This window comes from Chinchilla lanigera, unplaced genomic scaffold, assembly GCF_000276665.1.
Source record: "Chinchilla lanigera isolate Chin_1 unplaced genomic scaffold, ChiLan1.0 scaffold00053, whole genome shotgun sequence".
Taxonomy (NCBI): domain Eukaryota; kingdom Metazoa; phylum Chordata; class Mammalia; order Rodentia; family Chinchillidae; genus Chinchilla; species Chinchilla lanigera.
In genome coordinates this window covers 14,553,571-14,575,151 of record NW_004955454.1, presented here as the reverse complement: position 1 = coordinate 14,575,151, position 21,581 = coordinate 14,553,571, and the positions used below count along the sequence as shown (strand labels likewise).

Genomic DNA, 21,581 nt, shown 5'->3' with positions numbered 1-21,581 from the left:
TTGATACCTGAGATATTTCACATTTATAGTAATTTTAATTTTTGGCTTGAAATTAAAATTATAGCATACTTCTCTAAACCATTAGGTTTCCTGACTTTGTGAAAAAAAATTATATATCTCCAAGTCTCTTGTATTGAATTGTCAACAAATCAACATTTAATTTATTTTTAGATGTGAAATTGTTTTAAAGGATAATTGTCACCTTAATATTAGATCCATCAAAAAAGATAAACAGAACATTAGTAACACATTCACAGGCTGAAATAAACATGGATTTACTTATTCTAAACCTCAGATTTAGAGACGGCTGAGTTTGAGTCTTCTATCTACTGAGTACATCACCTCTCCCGTATTTAGTCAGGGTCTGCTATGTGAATAGTAGACGTTAAGTATAGACCATGGTTAAAGAAAGCAGAAACACATCTGTGAGATGAACATCAGCTGAGTTCTTAGAGACCTGGATTCTCCTTTAGTGACACAGTAGATAGAGTTTAGTTTTTCTGCACATGGGTTTAAATTTTATGTAGTGTTCTCCAGGAAATCATTAGTAATTCTCAGAATAAATGACAACATTGACAATAAGTGCAAATGAATGAAATAAGAAAATGTAGCAGCTGGAAGCTGAAATAAATTGTGTGGTCTTTTGCTACCCAGATGTTTGTACAAGAAGAAGGAGGCCATGGAACGCTGACTGAATTTCCTTAAGGGTTTCCTTCCACTTTCATTCCACTTTCCTTCCATTTTCCCTCCACTTCCATTTAGAAAGAGCATATCTTCCCTGGATAATTTTGATTATTATAAGAATGGTGTCTACTTTTCTACATGTTGTAGGACTTTTGCAAATACTTCTTCATCATCCTTATACTAAATTTTTACAGTGCATCAAACTCACTTTCAAATCTGCCCTTTGAATTGTTTCCCAAGAAGCCATGACACACTTGGTGTGCAGCCGCGGTTCCCGTTTCGGTGTGTGCTCACGTCTGATTCTACCTCCGGGATGCCGGTACATATTCAAGAGAAACAGGGGTTGCCTGCTGCCTGAGTTCCTCGGGCAGGCTGTCACCAGAATCAGATGAGTTTTCATGGAGGAAAGGCAGAAGATATCTGAGGATAGCTGCTTTTCCTCTTAAATATGTTGGTGAGGAATAAGAGGAAGCACAAATAATGTTTCTTGAGTTACCATCAAATGTAGGCTCAATGCTTGAGGTGCGTTGTGTTATAACAGGCTTCCTAATAGTCACCGCAACCCCGGGGGTAATTCCCTGTTTCAAAGCGGGATCAATCAAGTCCCTGAGAGGCTGAGAAAGTTTCTCCACTTTGCAGAGCATAGGAGCTGGGCTGTGAGTTCTCCTTCAGTTTTCTTAGACGAGGGGTTTTGCTCTGGGACCTGTGCAGGATGTACCAGGATACAGTATCTGCTATAGCTATTAAAAAGCCAGTCAGGCCAACAAAAGTGCACCCTGAATCTTCAGGCACAGGAGCCTCCCAGGAAGGTGTTGGAGACAGCAGGCCAGACAGCTCTGTTCCAATCACGCACACAAAACCAAGTCTTGCAAGCAAGCCCCGGTATCGGGGAAGTTGCTGCCTAGCCCAGAGCCTGTTTGCTATGCTCACATCCTCCCGCACCCTGAAAAACTAAGCTGGAACTAACTGACAGCACAGGTCCTGTCCCCAAGAATGTGCCTGACTGGGGCTCCCTGAATGAAGGAGCTATCTCTGGCATCTTGATGGAAATAAAAGCGAGCATTTCCTCGAGCGTTTCTGAGTGGTTTGGTGATTAGCTCAGTCCTGCAAACTGTCATTATGTTTTGGTAATTTTGGAGGAAAATATGAAGCACCTGACAGCGCTTGATGCACATTTGATGAGTGTAAAGTAATTAGACGCCTCTTGAGTTCATTACATCGCTATTTCACATTCAGAGAAGGAGGCAAGAAGAAGATGAGCACAGATAGAGCAGGGAGGACTGCGGGCAGCAAGCAAGATCCACGACTCCCAGGCTCCCCACCGCCAACGCCACCACGCGTCTAGCTCTTAATGAGGGTTCAGCCGGAGACAGCAACTCACAGCACATGAGACTGGGGTGGGTGATCAGTCACTACAAGTTGAGGGGTTTTACATGAAGAAAAACTATTTTTCAACATGATTAATTCAGCAATATTGCATTGCAGGTGTGCTACATTGTGTTGAATAGTTGTTTTTTGTTGTTGTTGTTGTTTTTGTCTTTTTGAGACTTGGACTTACCCTGCAGTTCAAGCTGGCCTTGAACTCACTTTGTAGCCCAGGCTGGCCTTGAAGTCCCAGCAATCCTCCTGCCTCAGCCTCCCAAGTCTGGAATGGCATGCATGCACCACCATGCCTGGCTATATAATTTTCTAGTGACGAGACAGTAGAGTGACCATTTAGCATGTCTTTATTTCATGATTATTAAGTAACAACCTGTCTCAGCCGCAATGAGTGACATGCATTCCAATCATTTAGCTCTTTAGAGAGTCGAGACCGAGCACACCACCAGCAGTGCCTTTACCTGCCATATCTTATTCTTTTCTCTGTCTTTTTAAGCAAAATTTATTGCGAGTGTTGGCAATGTCTATGTGGAATTCTAAGAAGAATAATAAAATGGCCTTCAACTTAAGAAACTGAGCATTAGCGATGTGTCGGGCACCCCTTCCTCCCTCTGCCTCAGCCCCCTGGGCCACACTTATCTGAATTTCATATTAATCATTCTCTTGTTTTTCTCTATCGCAGGCTACTTCTCTTGACTTTCAATATTTCCTTTATTGTGAGAGCCAAATGCACAGATGTTCCCTGAAGCACAATGGATATTTAATAGCTCTAATGTAAGATCAGAATTTTAAAGTCATAAAAATAGCCAATTAGGCTTCCAGACCTATCTTCACGTGCTCCCCATGAGCTACCCACAAACTCTGGTCCTGAGATGGCATCACTGAGTCTGACCATTAAGAGCCTGCTTTTTGGCATCTTCTCATCCTTTGAAAATGTAAATTTATGAGAGTAATGAACTCCTTTGGGGGAGTCTTTGTTTCCTGAAATCTTTTGCGTTGTTTCACGTCCCACACATTTTACAGTACTGTCATTTCAAAACCAGAAAACAATAACAATGAAACCAGTTCTGAGCATTAATACTGCTCACAGGGCCAAATAAAAACATTTGTGCTCAAGCATTGTCAGTTTTAATTTCTATTCCCCAATGAAGACAAAATGCTATTGCTACCATGGCAACATGCTGCCTGGAGCATCAGGTAGGTATTACTCGCACACAATCTCGCGCACAAATTCTCTTTATAAGTGTTAGGAGAGGTGTGATCTTCTCCTGGAACTCACTAAATTAAAAAAGGCTGGAGAAAATCTAATTAGCATTTCCAGAAGTGTTTTGGGGGTCTGACGATATCAGATTATGGCTTCATCCAGATATTTTCCTGTGTTCATGGGGTGCGGGCCCAGCTTGTGGCTGTCCCGCCCAGTGGCACGTCAGAGGGACACACAAGCCACAGCGGGGCACGCTGGCACAGTCAACTGCCAGGGCCTCAGAGCTTCCTCCTGACCTTGCAGGTGGTTAGGTGCTTCTTCTTTCCCCCTTCCCTTTCTTCTCCTCTTTTCTTTCTTCTTTTCCTTCTTCTCTCCCTTATTTCTTAAGAAAACAGCAATGACGTGCTCCTCACTGCTTCCCCAAGTTCCTTTGCTAGTGCAGTCATTCCGAGGGACACATCAGAAGGGTTAGTCTCCATTTGACAAGGAGAGAGGGGGGACTTCCCGAGTACTTGCGGTACGCCCACGCGATACAGGGCATCTGCCCTGCATGTGGTCCCAGCGCATCTCCTCAGCTGATGCCCTGCGAAGTATGGCACACCTCTGCCCCTCCAGTAAAGAGACGCGGAGAAGTGGAGGAATGCACTGCACATCGAAGTCAGAGACGGAACCAAGACGCCCGAGAAGGTCTCTTCTGACTCTGAACTTGTTCTGCTTTGCACAATCGGGGCAGCCCATGTATCATTTTGCTTCTCTATTGTGGTTAGGCATTATAGCCGATATGTTTTGTACTGCGGTTTAAGAATTAGTGTGCGCTTCTTACCCTAGGTATGTATTTCTCACTCACCCCTCTGTCTCTGTCTCTTCTTTCACTTCTTTTTGTTTGTTTGTTTTGTTTTTTTCCAGTACCGGGAATCGAACTCACCACCTCACACTCTGTCTTTCACTTTGTGTATGTGTGTGTGTGTGTGCATGCACACATGCTCTGTATGGGGTAGAGAGATGAAGAGGTGGAAAGAGATATAATCACCTTTGGTGATTCACTTATTGGATTGATGCTACTCACTCAGCCTGCGCTGTCCCCAAACATCACAAAGCTATGATCACCAGTTTTAGGAATCTTATAGTATCCTGGGACTGTAGAAATTGCCTCAGGGCTAATGAGCTGGAGAGAAAGAGATTAGTTTCCATGTCTAGTGGAGCGTAAGCGACGTTTAAGAAACTTTAAAGAAAATGCACAGCATTTTTTAAAACCATAAATGTATATCCTTTCAAAAAACATGAAGGCTAAAAGTACTTTGTGCTATAAATACAGGTCAGTGAACATGTGCTGTTTGCTAGCGGATTTCTGAGGTTTCAGGCCCTGCGGGACAATCTCAGTGGAAAGGACAGGAGCGCAGCAAAGGTGGCTGTAGGCCCTGGAGGGCGAGGGTGACCTCAGGCCAGACAGAGGCCTCAAAGGCTGCGAGTTAATGTTTAACTTCAGGGCGAGGTAAAAGGGGTGTAAATTGGCTTACAAGAGTTTAAGAGAGAAACAGAATGAAAACTAGAAACTCACTTATTAAATTTAGAAACATTCTGAGGGCCTCTTCCACTGCTGCATCTGAGGCCAGAGAGAAAGAAGAGAGAAGACACGGGGACGCAGCTCCTTCCACGCAAACAAGAGAAGTTCTACCTATTTGGGGGGTGGGGCTACCTTGTTTTTCCATTTTAAAAAATTGGGTAAAAATAAAACTTGCCTTAACCATTACAACTGCTGTGTTCAGTAGTGTTAGCATATCCACAATTTTGTGCAATCGTCATTACCATCCAACGGAGCTGTTCCCGTCAAATGACAGCTCCCTGCGCACCGCTCCCCAGCTCTTGGCAAACACTGATCCACCTTCGGCCTTTGTGTTTGGTGTAGCCTAGGTGTCCCATCTGAATGGGATCATGCAGCGTCTGTCTTTCTCTGTGGATAGTTCATTTTACCTAGCATAGCGTCCCTCACGTTTACCCATGCCGTAACAAGGGGAGGCTCCCCCTACCCTGCTGTCCTTTGTGTGTGTATGCATGTGTGTGTGTGGTACTGGGAACTGAGCCGAGGCATTCTCCCACTCAGCTACTGAGCTACATCCTCTGACTTTTTTGTTTGTTCAGTAATCTTAGCTACTGAGCCCAGAGGTTTTTCACTGAGCTATATCCTCAGGCTTTTTAAAAAACAGCTACCGGGTGTACAAAGATGCTCCCACTTGGGGGGATCAACCAATCCCTTCTTCTTTGGGTGTCCCTGGGCCCCTGGAGCTCAGCCAACAGCACTCCAGGGACTGGCACTGGGGAATTCTCAGCGGCGGGAGAGTCAGGGTTCCTCTACCTGACCCCTGTGCTCCAGTTCTTTCCCTGTGGAGGTTAACACACTTGTCCACATTTCCTTTTTTCACCTATTCATCTGACAGTTGATTTCACAGGAGAAGGGAAGCCTTTGTTCTCACCCCTGCACTACCCGGGACAGGACAGCCTTTGACCTTACTCGGTCATACGCTGCTCCTCTTTCCCAGGCTGCGGCCCCTTCAGAAGTAAATGCTCCAGCATGATCTCGAATAGGAGCGGTGACAGCGGACATCCTTCTCTTGTTCCTGAATTTAGAGTGAAAGCTTTCGGTTTTTGTTCATTTGGTAAGATGTTGGCTGTTGGTTTGTCATAGATGGCTTCTATCAGAGTGAGGTAAAGACCATCTATTCCGATTTTCTGTACAGTTTTTCTCATGAATGCGTGCTGGACTTTATCAAAAGTTTTTTCTGCACCTATTGAGATGATCATGTGATTTTTGTCTTTGGCTCTATTGATATGATGTATTACATTAATTAATTTGCATATATTTGTTGTTATTTTTTTCTCTTTAAAATAAAGAATAAATGCTTCCAGTCATCTTAATTTTTCTGTCTCCAACCCATGCCTTCATAGGTAGCTACCCAATGAATGCTTATTGAATGAATGATCGTGATAATGAATGAAGATTTCCTTCAGGTCCTGATTAACATAGAATGGCCTGCCACTGTGAGATCTAGGTCTAAGGAGTAGAGTTTTAGGACCCTTGAGCTTCAGGATCCAGCTGGATGCTTTGTGCTCCTTGCATTAGCAGCGGTACAGTGCCTGGTCTATGCACTTCTCTGACCTAGACTTGTTCGTGTGAGACCCCCCTTCCAAGAAATTCTGCATTTGAAGTCACTTTACTTGCTCTGCAAGATCCACCACTCTCACTTCTGTGAAATTCCCTGGCCTCTTTTAATTTGAAAGAAATATCTCTTTGCGTTCGGAAGACGTTAAGCATGTGAAATTCATTCCAAAAGGCTTTCATAAGAGCTTCACTTTTCCAAGTTGCTTTCTTAAAGCCTATGAAATAATGTTTTACGTTTACTTGCTCAGTCATTTAGTCCAAAGAGCCTCATTAAAAATATTTGTTGTCTGTTTACATGGTAGGGGGAATGTTCTGGATTATCTTAAATTAGGGTTTTAATTCATTGATTCAGTTAACAAATTAGCTAAATTAGCATCAGCCTTCTTTGACACCTTCCCCCCTCCCCGCTAATAATTTGGGTCTAGAACGTCTGCTAAAGGTCAGGTGTCAAAGGCTTGGTCCCCTGATTGGTGCTGTGGGAGGTGACGGAGGCTCGGGAGGCAGTGCCTAGTGGGAGGCCTTTCCTTCCTGGAGCTGCGTCCTCAAGGGGACAACCGCACTTGGTGCTTTCTTTTCCCTTTCATTTCCGGCCGCTTGAGGTGAACAGGCCGCCTCCGCCACACACCCCGCCATGGGACACTGCCTCGGCCACAGGTGCAAGGCAACAGGGCCCAGCGAGGAAGCCTGCAGCTCCAGTGTTTGGAGATAAATTAAACATTTGTTTCGATTATCTCATTTATTTTGTCATAGTAATGAAAAGCTATCTAACACATGCACTCACTGGAAATTCACATTTTTTCACCCTGCACACAGAATTTCATTCACATCTGAAATGAATAGACAGATGAAGAAGTGCAAACAGCAACTAAATATATGAAAAAATGTTCAACATCACTGGTCATTTGAAAAGTGCAAATTAAAACAACACTGAGACTCCATCACACCCCAGAGAGAATGGCTATCATCAAGAAATCAGCCATAACAAATGCTGGCGGGGCTGTGGGGAAAAAGGAACCCTTCTCCACTGTTGGTGGGAGTGTAAATTGGTACAACTACTATGGAAATCAGTTTGCGGATTCCTCAAAAAACTACAGTTAGAGGTCCCATTTGACCCAGCTGTGCTCCTTCTAGGTATCTTCCTGAAAGACCACAGCAATACGTGCACACTCATGTTTATAGCAGCATAATTTGTAATAGCTAAATCTTTCAAACATCCCATATGCCTATCAGTGGATGAATGGATAAAGAAAATGTGGTTTTTAAACACAATGGAGTACTACCTTGCCATTAAGATAGATAAATTTGAGGCATTTTTAGGTAAATGGATATATCTTGAGAACATAATTTTAAGTGAGAAATTGGACACACACATTCCAATATCGCATTTTTTGTCTTGTGTGAGAAAATCAAGGACCAGAATGAAGGACAGATACTGGGAAGTAGAAAGAAAACGTTCAAATGGGAAGGGGAATAAGGGAGGGGGTAGGGGGAAGTGAAGGGATGGGGATAAGAAATACAAACAAGAATGGAAGAAAAACAATAGAAAAAAAGCTTTGCGAATGAGAGGGGAAGGATTGAAGGGAGGGGAGGGAATGGGAAAAAATGAATTAAGATATATTATGTACAGGCACAAATTCCCTATGGTGAATGTGATCGATGTGTCTATCAAAAACATAACAATAAAATCAATTTAAAAAAAGAACTTCATGTCCAGCCTATAGTACTGTCCAAGTGTTTAATCTGATAATATTACAGACTTTTGAAAAAGTTTTGAGGTTTTGGAGTCTCCGTAGTCTCCTACTCTCAGAGTTTTTCTACAGCTGAGTTTTAAGCTGGGGAAATTTAGGATCACAATGAAAGTGCTGACAAAACCTGCAGCAGGCAGCACGCAGCAGGCCCTGGCCTTCTGCAATCAGAAGCTCATTGTGCGCTCTGAAGAGTGAATCTCCATGTGATTTTATACTAACAGCGTTTACACAGCAAGTGAAGCGGTGGCTCCCCCACCACCACCGGCATCTGGCTTTAACCATATACAGGGTGCTCTCTGTCGCGCTCTCTCTTTCTCTCCCTCCCTCTCTCCCTCCCTCTCTCCCTCCCTCTCTCCCTCCCTCTCCCTCTCTCTCTCTCTGTGTCCCTCTCTCTCCCTCTTTTGCAGTATACTTTGAAAAAAACCCATCTTTCTTAAATCATTCATAGGAAATGACCTTGAATCTTTATTTCTCTTTGTTTCTGCTGAGTCATCAAGAAAATATTAGCTTACACGTCTGAAGAGTGCTTTAAAAATTTAACACCAATCTGCTGAATAAATACAAAGTTTATTTCTATACAAGAATGTATGCTTTATGGTACGGAAACTGTAAGAGGTTATGAGTGCTTCACTCACCCACCGACCTTCTCAAAATAGAATTGGGTCAAAAAAACCTGGATCACACAGCTTTCTGCGGTTTCCCAGTAACAACAAAAATAGACTGATTGAGAAAATACCCTAGGAAGCCACTTTTGAATTTTTTAATGAGTTGAACTCACTTGTCTATCCTTTGGTCCCTGCTCAGCAAACATTTTGATTACCACTCACAATGGTTATTTTTAGTGTTTAGAAATAATAATTACAGCATGTTGATAGTCAAAGCAAACATCACCTCTAAGTTGGAGCGGCGGTTATCGGTCAGTCAAATGGAAAATAAGTGCTGGCTTCTGTGTCCTTAAAGCTGCGAAGTGATAAAACACTTGTGAAACTTGGAGAAGTTAGAGGTTAGCAAAGAGCAGCGTTGGAAAGGCCAAGGGAAGCGAATGCTTGGCAGACAGCTCTTTAGCTCTTCTCCGTCTCAAACGGGGTTGAACTGGACTTCGCTTCCAGCGCCCAGCCCCATCACCGCAGCACGTGCGATCGATCACACTGTCTGTTCACACATACCTGGCCTAGTGCATTGCCCTGCGACCGAGGGAAAGAGAAAGAGAGAGAGAGAGAGAGAGAGAGAGAGAGAGAGAGAGAGAGAGAGAGAGAGGAGAGGAGGAATACTGAGTGGAAAAGTACCAAGATTTGTGCTTGATTATTAGAGATAATTAAGTACAACCTAAAAATAGTCGGGCCCCTTATTTCATATTATGTTCAAAATGATTCAAATTCAAAGCTCTTCACAGCTGTGCTGGGGGCTGATAAACCACACAGAGTTGATTTCAAGCACCCAAATCAATGATCAGCAGATGAAGCTTCTCTCTGTTCTAAGTATAACCTAGGATGGCACCATGACTCAGAGTCTACCGAACGTGAAATAAAGAGATCAATAACATCATTACCCCGTGACACCCATCATTTATCCTGCCAATACTTTAGTGATGTGGCCTGCGCAGCATGTGAGCTTTGTGATTCTCTCCTTCTAAAGTGGTTGGTGATGATGAGTCTTTAAAATTGAACTCCATCTATGCATTGATTAGGCAGCCTAGTAGTCTACTGCTTTATGGATGTATACACTGATATTGCCAAGTATTGAACAATGCAAAACACTCAAATATAAGAAATATATGGCAGTGCAGTTGTAGCTCAGTGGCAGACCATGTGTTTAGCATGTAGGAAGCTCTAGGTTCAATCGCCACCACTGCAAGAAAAAATAGTAAGAAATAGAAAAATAGGTTGTGGTACTTTTAAAAGCATACCTACGAGGATAGACTCTTCCACTAGAGAGGTTTTTTAAGTGCTAGCAATCAATCCAATTATGTGTTGTAAACAACATCTAAGATCTTGTTACTTGGAGGAGAGTGCTAGCACCAGCGCGGCTCAACAGGCAGAGGCCCAGGTCCAGCCCACAGCCTCCCCCTCTGTTCTGTCTACGTTGCTATCTCTTGCTTATGAAACACTGACGTTCCTGTCACTCACCAGAGTGGGGAGTTGGGCGTCATTTGTGGTCCAACTCAAAGTCTGTTTTCTCATGAAAACTTGCTTGATTCTTTCAACATTCCTTAATGTCCCCTTCATTTGATCTTAGTGTTAGGGTTTATGCCTAGATGTCCCCCCAAAGCCTCATGCGCTCATAGATGGGATGTGGGGGTGCTGTACTCAGTGCTGGATTAGTCCCTGGTGAGTTCATAACTAAGTGTGCAGTTAGGAGGTGGGGCCTGGTAAAAGAGGTAGCTCACCGAAGGCATGGCAGGGAGGGTGTGTCCCTTCCCAGCTCCTTCCTTTAGTCTGCTTCCTGGATGTCATGCAGTGAGCCGCTTCCCTCTGTCCAGGTCCTTCCACCACACCTTCTGCTTGTGAGCCACCAACTACGGAGCCAGTCTCTACACACTGAGCTAAAATAACCCTTTCCTCCATTGGGCTGTGGGTGTCAGGTATCACGTCCCGGAGATGAGAAAGTGACGGAGACACGGCATTTCTGCTTTCCTGCATCATCTTCCATCAGAGAGTATTCTAGGTCACCAAATGACCTCAAAGGGACCCATAATAGGGCATATCACATTGACTTACAATAATTTCCTTGCCTTTTTTTTTCCCATTAGATCGAACTCTGTGAGCAGGAGTGGTGCCATTTGTTTTTGTATTGATTTTGCCTTGCATAGGACTTTGTCTCACACCAGGCATCCATTCTTCCTTCTAGTCCACAAACACTGACTGGTTTCCTTCTACATGCTGAGTGCCATAGCTCCATTCTCTTCAGGAAGGGCTGTGTGACTGTGTGCTGGCATCAGCACTAGTGCCATCCTTGCTGTTCTGCCTTTATTGAAGTGGCTGTCCTCTGGGAGGACAGGACAAGCTGTATTTCTTTTATGCTCTTTGTAATTGGTGACAAACTCTAGTGGATAAATTAGTATGCTTAGAAAAACTTAAACCAATCACAGTCATCCAACATAGAGGCTTCATAATGTTTCATAATTTATATACAGTTTGACACTTGATAACGTTTTTTGTCAGGTATATCTAGGAAATTATATTGCTTTTCTTAAAGTTTCATTTAAAACAAGTCTCTGCTAAATCTGCTCTTAAAATTTTTCATTACAATAATGAATTAGGGTCACTGATAGAATAAACTAAATAAGGCTTACGAAGATGAACGTAGTGAAGTAGCAGAGGAAGAGCTCAGGTAACGTCTGTCCGTTGTGCATTTCTCATTCAGATGGGGAACTATGGAGACCCAAACCTCAAGGCATTTGTCCCATTCTCAAGTTTTGTCACATTTGTTGCTCTCACAGACTCCTTGTGCACTCAGATCGGAAACTTCAGACATTACTGAATTCTTTATCGGAAATGTACATTCAAATGACCAACAGCGCATTGTGTATTAAACACCTTCAACTGCTGCTTGCCCTTGAATTCAGCACTTTCACTTTCAGGTATTTATCTTGAAGAAATAAGTAAGGTTCTCTGCAAAGATTAAACTATAAATGTGTTTATCATAATATTATTTATTGCAGTAAGTTAAAGGATAGTGTATAATTTGAAAAAGAGAACTAGTTGAAAGATTAACCTATATGTGGGTATAATGTATAATCATTAAAATGATATAGAATTATATATGTACTGTCTTGGAATATACTTATGATGTGTCATCAAAAACAAAGTTATAAACTAGTATCCATATTTCGATTCTATTTTAATGTATTATATGTTAAGACAAAATAAGCCTATAAAATAAACCATAAAATATAATTCTCAGATATTATGTGGTAGTGCTTTTATTATTTCTCATTGCCAGGAAGCTGATTTATATTTGATCTTTTCTGTATATTTGAAGAAGTGTAGCCAGGTTGTGGCTTTGACTAAGGTGTCATCAATGGTGATATTAAAAGGTGGTCAGTTTTCAACGTATTTTGAAGGTGGAACAGACAAAATTTGCTGATGAACTGGATTAAAGGGTTAGTAAAAAGAAGGGTAACTTTTTAGCTTGAGCCAGAGATGCAAATTAAAATCACATTAAGATACTACTCATGGATAAAATTAAGGAATCTTAAATGCCAAATTTTGGAGAGGATTTGGAGCAATCTCAATACGTATATACACACTGCTTGTAGGAATGTAAATTAGTAACATCACTTTTGGCATTGTTTCCTAAAGTTCCATGTGTACGTATGATTCAGCAGTTTCATTTGTATTAACCCAGCCAAAATATGAGTATTTGTATGTTAAACACATATAAAAATACACATAATAATATTATGTGTATGATATTATTAATTTATTATATGTATGTTAAAGACATAAAATACACAATAATATTATGTGTATAATATTATATTATATTATGTTATATTACATGAATGTGTAATAGTATTAAGTGCATAAACCATAGTACTCCTGAACTTAAATTAATCCAAGTAACCATCAATAATCATTGCATGGGCAAATAAATTGAGTTAATTTTTATAACGAAGTGCTTACAATATAAATATGAATAGGTTACAGCTACTTGTGATTTTACCCTACAAGACTACTGCTGAAACAGTTTACAACCACACACATACACCATAATATATAGTTCTATTTACTATAAAGCTCAAGAACCTGTAAAACCACTTTTTCAGAGCAATGATCGCATGCAGAGAGAGTGGAGGACTGATGAGGACTGTTACAACAGAGGCTCTGTAATGCTGCTAATGCTCCTTTAACCTCAGTAGTAGTCTTTTATACCTGCACACTTTTCTGTATGTATACATTGCACTACGTATATGTATTACATGTGTGTCCCAATGCCTAAAATTATAAAACAAAAACATACGCAGAAAGTGAACAGTAAGGAAGAGGAGACAGGATATCAACCAAGCTTTCAAAGAGTTTGCCTGCAAAGAATAGGACAATAATATGATAGGTGGTGATGGGGGTCTATTTTCCTTTACTAAAGGTGGAAAATATTAGGGCATGTTTTTAAATGCTGTTAACAATTATCCAGACCTTTCTGGGAAAAAACTGGTAATGAAGGGGAAAGAGAGAGATAATTTCATGAGCAAGATAGTCCAGGAGGGGAGAGAGGAGGCAATCAGTGGAGAGGAGAGGAGCAGACCTTGGATGGGTGTAAGTATGGCTGGGCCATGGTAACCAGAGCAGTATGCAAGCTGCAGAATAAGGCAGGTTGTTCTATATGTACACACAGGGAAAGAGTAGCTCTTCTTTTATTATTTATACTTTTTGCACTGAAATAGTGAAGCCAATGCTTTAGAGGGATGGAAGTAGACCACTGGAAGTGTGAGGACCCTTTCATTTTGAGCAGGACAGTGAATCTCACGGAGATGTAGGGTAGGATTTCCAGATAATGCTGAGTGACACATGAGATTGCTGGTCATACATTAGTTTGTCCAGTTGCATCTTGGGGGAGTTATGACATTGTGCAATCTGCATTACTGTGTTTCTCATACAATCACAGTTTTTCAGACTTTCATGTCAAAGTTTTACTCAGAACTCGCTTTAGCAAGCTTGTTATAAAGTTTCTCAGCTAGAGACAGGCAAAAGTTGCAAGACAGAATGCAAAACTCTGCCAGTTGCCTCTACCCTGAGAGGTGGGGCTGAGGGAGGATCTATGAATTCTGTTTCCCAGATTCCCTGACTGGCTCCTGTTAAGATTCTGCCAGGACTAGTAGGAAGTTGGAAGTTGGGAGAAATAAGTGTTTTTCTGGCTTTCAGCCCAGACTAGAATCCTGTTATCAGTGGATTTCCAAACTCTTGCTTCAAGCCTGATGCTTCTGTTGTCATTCTCCACACAAATCTCATGGCCACAGGGAAGCAACTGCAGCTGGGTAGTAGCAACACTCTAGGTGTGTGTTAAGCTTGGTCAAACATGTCTCTGTCCATGGTGCGCTGTAGTGTAACTTGACCTGTAAGTAAGTAGACTGTACCCTGCTTCGTAATGAGTAGCTGACTCTCAGCCAACCACAAGCTCTCAACTGTTCAAACCACATGAAAACAAGACACACACAAGCTGTACCTAACTGGGTTGTTTCTACGTCATGTCCATTTCCTGTATGTCACCTCCTCTTTTCTGGCTGTAAATACAACTTGCCCTGTGGTGGGGCAGAGCATCCTGAACCATTTCAGTTTCATATTATTGCCAGCAGTTCTAGCATCACAAGTAAAGTCAGTGAAGATCTGCAAAGCTAGATTTGTTATAATTTTCTCTTTTAACATGTGCCATGCTCCAGTGCCTCCTGGCTTGCTCCATGGCAGTCCTAGCAGCTGCAAGGCTGGGTCCTCTGTTCACCCAGCACTCACCACATCACGCACCTCCCTGGAGTCTTACACCCCTTCTTGTGTCCCCCCAGCCCTGAGCACAGGAGGTTCCTCCTTTCCTTATGAAACTACTGACTCAAGAGCATCCTTTCTTCAACCTCTCGGCCTCCCAACACCTCAAGGCTGAATGTCTGATTTATATCCCTTCTTTTTGGGGTATCTAACATGTTCTACTTTCCCGATTGGGGATGGGATGGTACTTTCATTGACACATCAGACACACACACACACACACACACACACACACACACACACACAGAGAGAGAGAGAGAGAGAGAGAGAGAGAGAGAGTAAAAGGAGAAGCTAGTAATCTGAGACAGAAGAACAAAAACCAGAAGGATTCGGGGCTTGCTAGAAGACTTTGCACACAGCTCTCTGTAAACGTTGAACGAGGAGTGCCAGTGTCCGGAAGTGCATGCAGCATGCTCCAGGAGAGCAGAAAGGCAGGAATGAAGCCCCGTGGTCCACAGCACTGTAAAGCGGAGCAAACCTTCTTCCCAAGGGTCCTGATGCTCTGCTGTCGCAATATTAGAAATGCACCACCCTGGCCTGGCCTTAGTCAATTTTCTCAAAGTTATCAAAATTCTCTTTCCATACTCATACCTCGCCTGTTTATATATTATGTAATTAAATGAAATTAAATGAATTAGTCTTCTGATACTGAGCAGGCACCCTGGTGAAGTGGAGGACCTGTGATTGAATGTGGTGAGCAGATGTGGATTTGATCAGAGACAGGTCAGATACGATGTTGAGCCAGACACCTTGATGGTTCCTTCCAACACAGAGCCTGAATGCATCAGCCAGCCCTGTCCAAGGATGAACAAAGGACCGTCACAGCAGAGGTGAGTGGGTATACTCTAAGGACTCCTATTTCATCTAGAAAATGTAGCCACTCCTCCAGTATATACTTAGATAAAGTTGGGGGTTTTAAATGTTTTGTCATGCTGCTTGTAATGCCACATTATAAACTTTCAGTGCAAAGTGAATGTTTTTTAGGATAAATTTTGCACAGAGCTTCGCACACCATCACACACAATAGACATTCAATAAATGTGTTAATGAACTAACTAAAATAGTAACTGCAAACGCGACAGATCTAAAGGGACTTGGAACAAGGGCCCACTCACAGACTGGCACTCTTATTTATGCTTTTCATTTTCTCCCAGAAATCCAGAGAGAGGGGCTGGGGATTTAGCTCAGCGGCAAAAGCGCCTGCCTGGCAAGCGCAAGGTCGTGAGTTCGGTTCCCGGTACCAGAGAAAAACCAAAAAAAAAAAAAAAAAAAAAAAAAAAAAAAAAAAGAAATCCAGAGAGAGAGAGAGACAGAGCCAGGCCCAGTCAGGAGACAGTGGCCGGAGAGGGAAAACTCGGATGCGGAGATAGGAGGGTTCTTCTCTAGCCCATCCATCTCAGTTTAGGACCGGTAGAGACTCAGGTGTCTGGGCCTCTCTCTACCTGCTTTATTCTGAAGCGGAGCTTCTTGAAAGCTAGCGGTTTAGGTTGTCAGAGTCCTTGTCAGGATATGACAGATGAAGTGTTTTCAACAATAGAGGGGTTCCTTAGTTACCTAGCTAGCAAGTGACAGTGTTGCTTGGTGCTTGAGCACAACTCCCTAACTGCCAACTTTACCAATAGCCTCACAGGACAATTAACAAAAGAATTTTTAAAAATTTAAAAATTTCTTTCAGCTCCCTTTTCCTCTCTTTTATTCTTAAAGTACTCAAAGTAAGCTATTGGCAGAGAGGGAACACATAATTTTTTTTTAGTATTACGGAAAGACGATAGAAGTAGGTTTTCCTTTTCAGCAAAGTTTTCCTATGCACATGGGCCATCGGAAGAAATTTCCAGTGCATTAACTTTCCAGAACTGTGAGAAAATGCCCGAGATGATAAACATTTACAGAAGAAAGCTTTACTCTGGCTCACTGCTATGGAGCTTCAGTCCGTGGTCAGTTTGTCCAGCTGCTTTTGAATCTGCAATGAGGCAGCACGTCATGAAAGGAGCACGCGGTGGAAGAGACCTCTATCTCATGGTGGTCCAGTAACAAAGAGAGGAAATGCAAGGGCTGCAAAATGCCCTTGTAGGTCAGACTTCTGATGACCTAACCTCCTGGCACTTGGTGCTAATTCTTAAGGGTTCTGCCAGTTCTCAATGTCATTATGGGCTGGAAACCATGGGCCACTGAGAGCATTTCATACCCAAACCATAGCACTCAGTAACTCCCTCAACACTCCAGCTACCTACACTTGGAGGACAGAATGTGATTTTCCAATAAAGACAAGTAAAAGTGGAAACTGGAGGCTAAGAATTAAAGCCATTTGGGAAAAGTGGGAATGTACGAGTAGGTAGGTTGGCATTGACCTGATCTAGTAAAGACCTGATTTTATGTGTTTTACTTATATGTTCCTTCTACAAAGGAGCATTTCTGCACAAAGCTGCATTGTGAAGTCAGGCACACCCAGCTGTCAAAATCCAGTGACTGCTATATACATATCAGGAGAGGTTTACATGTATTCACTAAGAGGATTATGTAGTGTACCATGATCCTGCTCAGCTTTCCCTGGATGCTCCACGGAGCACAAATTTTGAACACAGGAGCTATGACACTGAGCAATGCTGCATGACTGAGGACAACCATCTGGACACGAATCAAGATCTCTGCCAACAAAAAGAGGCTAGACACACATTAACAAAATCAATCGGCATTTTCCCTCGGTATCCTCAAGGGATTAGATCCAGGATTTCCTTTGGATACCAAAATCCATAGATGCTCATCTCATTTGCATATATCCTAAACACATCCTCCTGTATATTTTAATTCATTTGTAGGTTAGTTACAAAAGCTGAACCATACAGACACTGCTAATACTTCTACTTCTTAACCTGCACTGTTTAGGGAGAAGTGACAAGAAAAGACAAATTGGTAGCCATTCGATTTAAGGAAAGCCTGACTAATTTTTGTCCTGAATATTTTTATATGGTGCCAGTTTTTTTCCTGATATTTCCATTGGTTGAATCCATGAATGAAAAGTCATAGATGAGGAGGATAACTGTAACCAGGAAATAGTAATCACAAGAAGAAAAAGGACCTTAGGAGATCCTCTAGAGCAGTTTACCTTTGTACAGATTCTCAGATTATCATTGTATGGGCTCTTGACCAAAAGATCAAGAAGGGTAACTGACCATTAGTCTTTGACCTTTGCTTGTATTTAGACAGAACCAAAGATCCTACATTTTTGGTGGCTTTTTTAAAATCCTGTTTTCTTTCTCTTTTAATAGTCTCAGGTTTTTTTAACTTGGTTATCTTTCCCCATTTCAGACCCAAAATGTCTAAAAATGTTTCCTTCCATTCCTGCATCTTCACTGGTACCAGATTCTCTAGAGCAGACACACCAAAGTCTGAGGCTTCTTTCCTAGTTCCTGCCCCAAGTATCAAAGCCCTGATCTTCCTTTTAAAAAATATCCATTGACCCAAGTTTTATGATCTCAGGTTGGGTCTATTCTTCCTGTTCCCACATATTATTAAAATTTCCACCTGTTGTTTCCCTGCTGTAAGCATTGGGCCCAACATAAGACATACTCAGTTAGATTCTGCACTTCAGTAAGAGCCTGGGGTAGGTAATGGTATGCATAGAAAGTCTAAGAAGCTCCATGTTATGTGCACAGTGTCTTTGGCAAGCATTTTGCATCTATCAGCATACTACTGAATTTTACAATCCAGTGAATAAAGTACTAGTACTATTCCCTGGTACACAGGACCCAATTGAGGCCTAGCAGCTGTAAGAAAGATGCCTAAAGTCACAAGCTGATGTCCAGGATTTTATGAGGAAATCTTAGTGAGGGAACAAAATTATGAATGCGCAGTTAGGACAGGCCATGGGGAAATAGAGCTGAATTCTGGAAGACGTGTACAAATTGGCCAGCCTCAAGATTCTCACATTCAAGAATGTGAATCTTCCAGAGAGAAGCTGACAGCATGTGCAAAGTACTGAGATGGGAAGAAATGGGATGATTGCCAGAACAGAGGAAAACAGTGTGGATTCAGAGTCCTGACCAACAACGGGAATGCAGTGATGGGATGGCTTTTCAAACTTGCTCAGGAATTTGAATTAATTTTCAGTAAATGCCAAGAGAAATCTCGAAGGCAAGTCGTAAGTGTTCCGAATGATCAGAGTCTAAACAACCACTCTGATTGCTGTACGGAGAACGGAACGAAGGAGGCAAGGAAGGATGTGCAGCGCAAGGGTCGTCAGAGGGCCTGAGTGAGGGAGAGAGGAGTGAGCAGGGAAATTAGGAGACAGAAGGTAAATGGGTGCGCTGGAGATGTTACTCAGAAACAGAGCTCACAGGATCTGGACTACAACTTACTAACCATCCTTAACACGACAGGCGGGGCCCCCAATGTGGAAAATGCCAGGAGTCCCACTGTCCCTCTCTGCTTACTGGAGTCTCCTTCCTCTCCTTTCCAGCCGCGCGCCTTCCCTTCCCGCTCCCAGTGGGTATGAAATTGAGACTGGAATCCTGGAGCAGGCAAACTGGAGAGGCTCCGGAGTGCATGCGCACTGACCACCCTGCAGCGTCATAATGATGTGTGCCCTCGGACTTCCTAGTGTGTTTCGTCCACTCCAGGGATGGCTGGCTGGTCTCGGGAAGGTTCTACATCCAAAGAGGAGCTGCTAGTGCCCTCCAACACTACTGTGACATTGTAGAGTGAAAAAAACTGCATGCTCAGGTTCGAGATTGAGCTCTGTCCTGGCTGCTGGTCTCAGCTCCAGAGCCAGGTTCTCCTCCGGCTGGGAGGAGCTGAAGGAGAATTATGCTTCAGCGATTCTCCCAGCGGCCGGTGAGCCCCCAGCACAAAGAGGAAGCTCTGACTTAATGACTCAATCAGTGGGCAGCGCTGAGGAAGAGTTTTTACAGCTAATAGTGGCCAACTTCTTCAAGGAGAATACAATTTTTAGCATCTACTTTAAACTGTCATACTTTTTGCTTGATTTTCTTCTTGTTTCTAAAAGTGTCCTTTGGAGAGTGGTAGTAGTGAAATTGAGGTAAAAAAAGCAATTTTCCTTTCATCCTAAATTAATTTTAGACGCAGTCACATACAGAATGACTTACAGATCTAGGATTATTCCCTGCATGCTGAAAAAGAGTGAAGATATGCTAACCCAACTTGACTACTTCAGACCTCACCGATTTTAGTCCTATTGATTATTTGCATTCACAGCACTGTTGTGTTTTTTGCATTCAAATCTCAAGAGTTTCGTACCACTACAGATGTATGAACGTGCATACCAAACTAGGCTCTTTTATCACATTTATTTTTCCTTTCCTAGAGGGGCAAAGCTCTGTTCTGGTAGCCCACATCAATTTGATTCACAAGCTGGTTCATTTGAAACTGGGATCATCTGTAAGTGGAGGAGTATTTAGAAGCATACCTCCTGAAGAGAGATTCCCTTTGTAATGTCAGACAGTGAGGCCTGAGTTGGTCTTTGCTGGAAGGTTTGTTGTTCTGCTGTTTGCTGTCAAGAATTTCACTCTGATCCTGCAATAAAAGCTTGTACCCCATCCCTCCTTAAAGAGAGAGCAGCCTTAGCCTGGACCTAGTGGGTTCTTTATTCTCATCCGTGCCCAATGGCTGCATCGATCCCAGTGATCTTTGAATCATCCTATTCTTTTGTCCACCTTGGGAGTGATAGAGTTTACTGTAGGATTCTGACGTTTGACAGCAAGTTTCCTTTGACCAAGTTGGAATCTGGTAGGCAAGCCTATGCAGATGCTTGAGGTAAACCCGTAGTGCTATATAGACAAGTTGGTGGAAACAGATATCAGGGAAGAACCACAACCCAGAGAAACACAAACTGGTTCCTACATTCAGGAAAAGTAATCTGAGAAAGACTAAAGATTGTCCTCCCTTTTCTGTGAAATTCTACATAAAGTTCTTATATTGAAAAAGTGTCTCGTTTTCTTAGACTTTATCTCATCTTTCTTTTTCTGTCTCCACTATTTTCTGCTTTACAATTTTCTATATCTTTTAGAAAAGCCACACGAGACTCCATGGCTGCAGAAAGGTAATGCTGCTCCACGTTTGTTCTTTTCCCTTTAAAAGACTTCTGAACTCAGGAGTTTCCAAGTTGTTCTAACGATGAGCACTGAATCTTTGACTGTGACTTGGTTTGCTGTTGCCTTCCAATTCCATTTGTATCTTTGGTTGCTGGCCTTTTATTTAAGCATTTACCTGGCACTGTATGCGTATTGGACACTCACTGATTCAAGGAAGAGAGGGAGTTGAAGGTCACTGGACTCAAGCTGTGACCTCTGCACTGGAGACACCTGGAGCGCACAGATAGTATTCAGTGGTCTGTACAAGACTTTCTGATGAGGTAGTGAGATGACAGCGTGTACGCCTCTGTATGCTCAGCTCATGGCCTGTCTCCACTAGGCCCTGTCGCTCAGCCACCCCTCGCTGAGTCTCAGGTTGGAGCATGACCGGGATGTGGCAGCACCTGTGTGTATAGATGTGGGCAAGGAGGGCTCTGCTGAGCTTAAGACGACAGCAGTGTGATGCAACACGCTGTCCGCTAGCAGCAGCTGCTCACTCACAACCCCTGACAAATAACGTTTTACTGGAAACAGCCTCTTACCCATCATCCGTGCGTCCACCTACCACCCGCATTTTTACCGGTTTGCCTAATCATCTCCCTGCTTTATGCTAGAATGGGTTTGGTCCTAAGAAAACACCAGGGCAGTTCTCTTATAAATAGAATAATCTTATTAATGAGGTTATCAAACAATGCCACAGAAAAGTATTAGCCTGATAATAACATACATTTTATAAAATTTTGTAGTATATAAATATGTGTTGTCAGGGCTGGAAATTTAGCTCAGTGGCACAGCGCTTGCCTGGCAAGTGCGAGGTCATGAGTTCAGTTCTGGTACCAGGAAAAA

General features: G+C 42.6%; 1 protein-coding gene across 1 annotated transcript in view; it reads right to left on the bottom strand.

Moving 5' to 3' along the window:
* Window positions 1–21,581, bottom strand: part of Xkr4 (XK, Kell blood group complex subunit-related family, member 4) — a 392,869-nt gene that overhangs the window by 129,183 nt on the left and 242,105 nt on the right. The gene's annotated exons all lie outside the window — the stretch shown is intronic.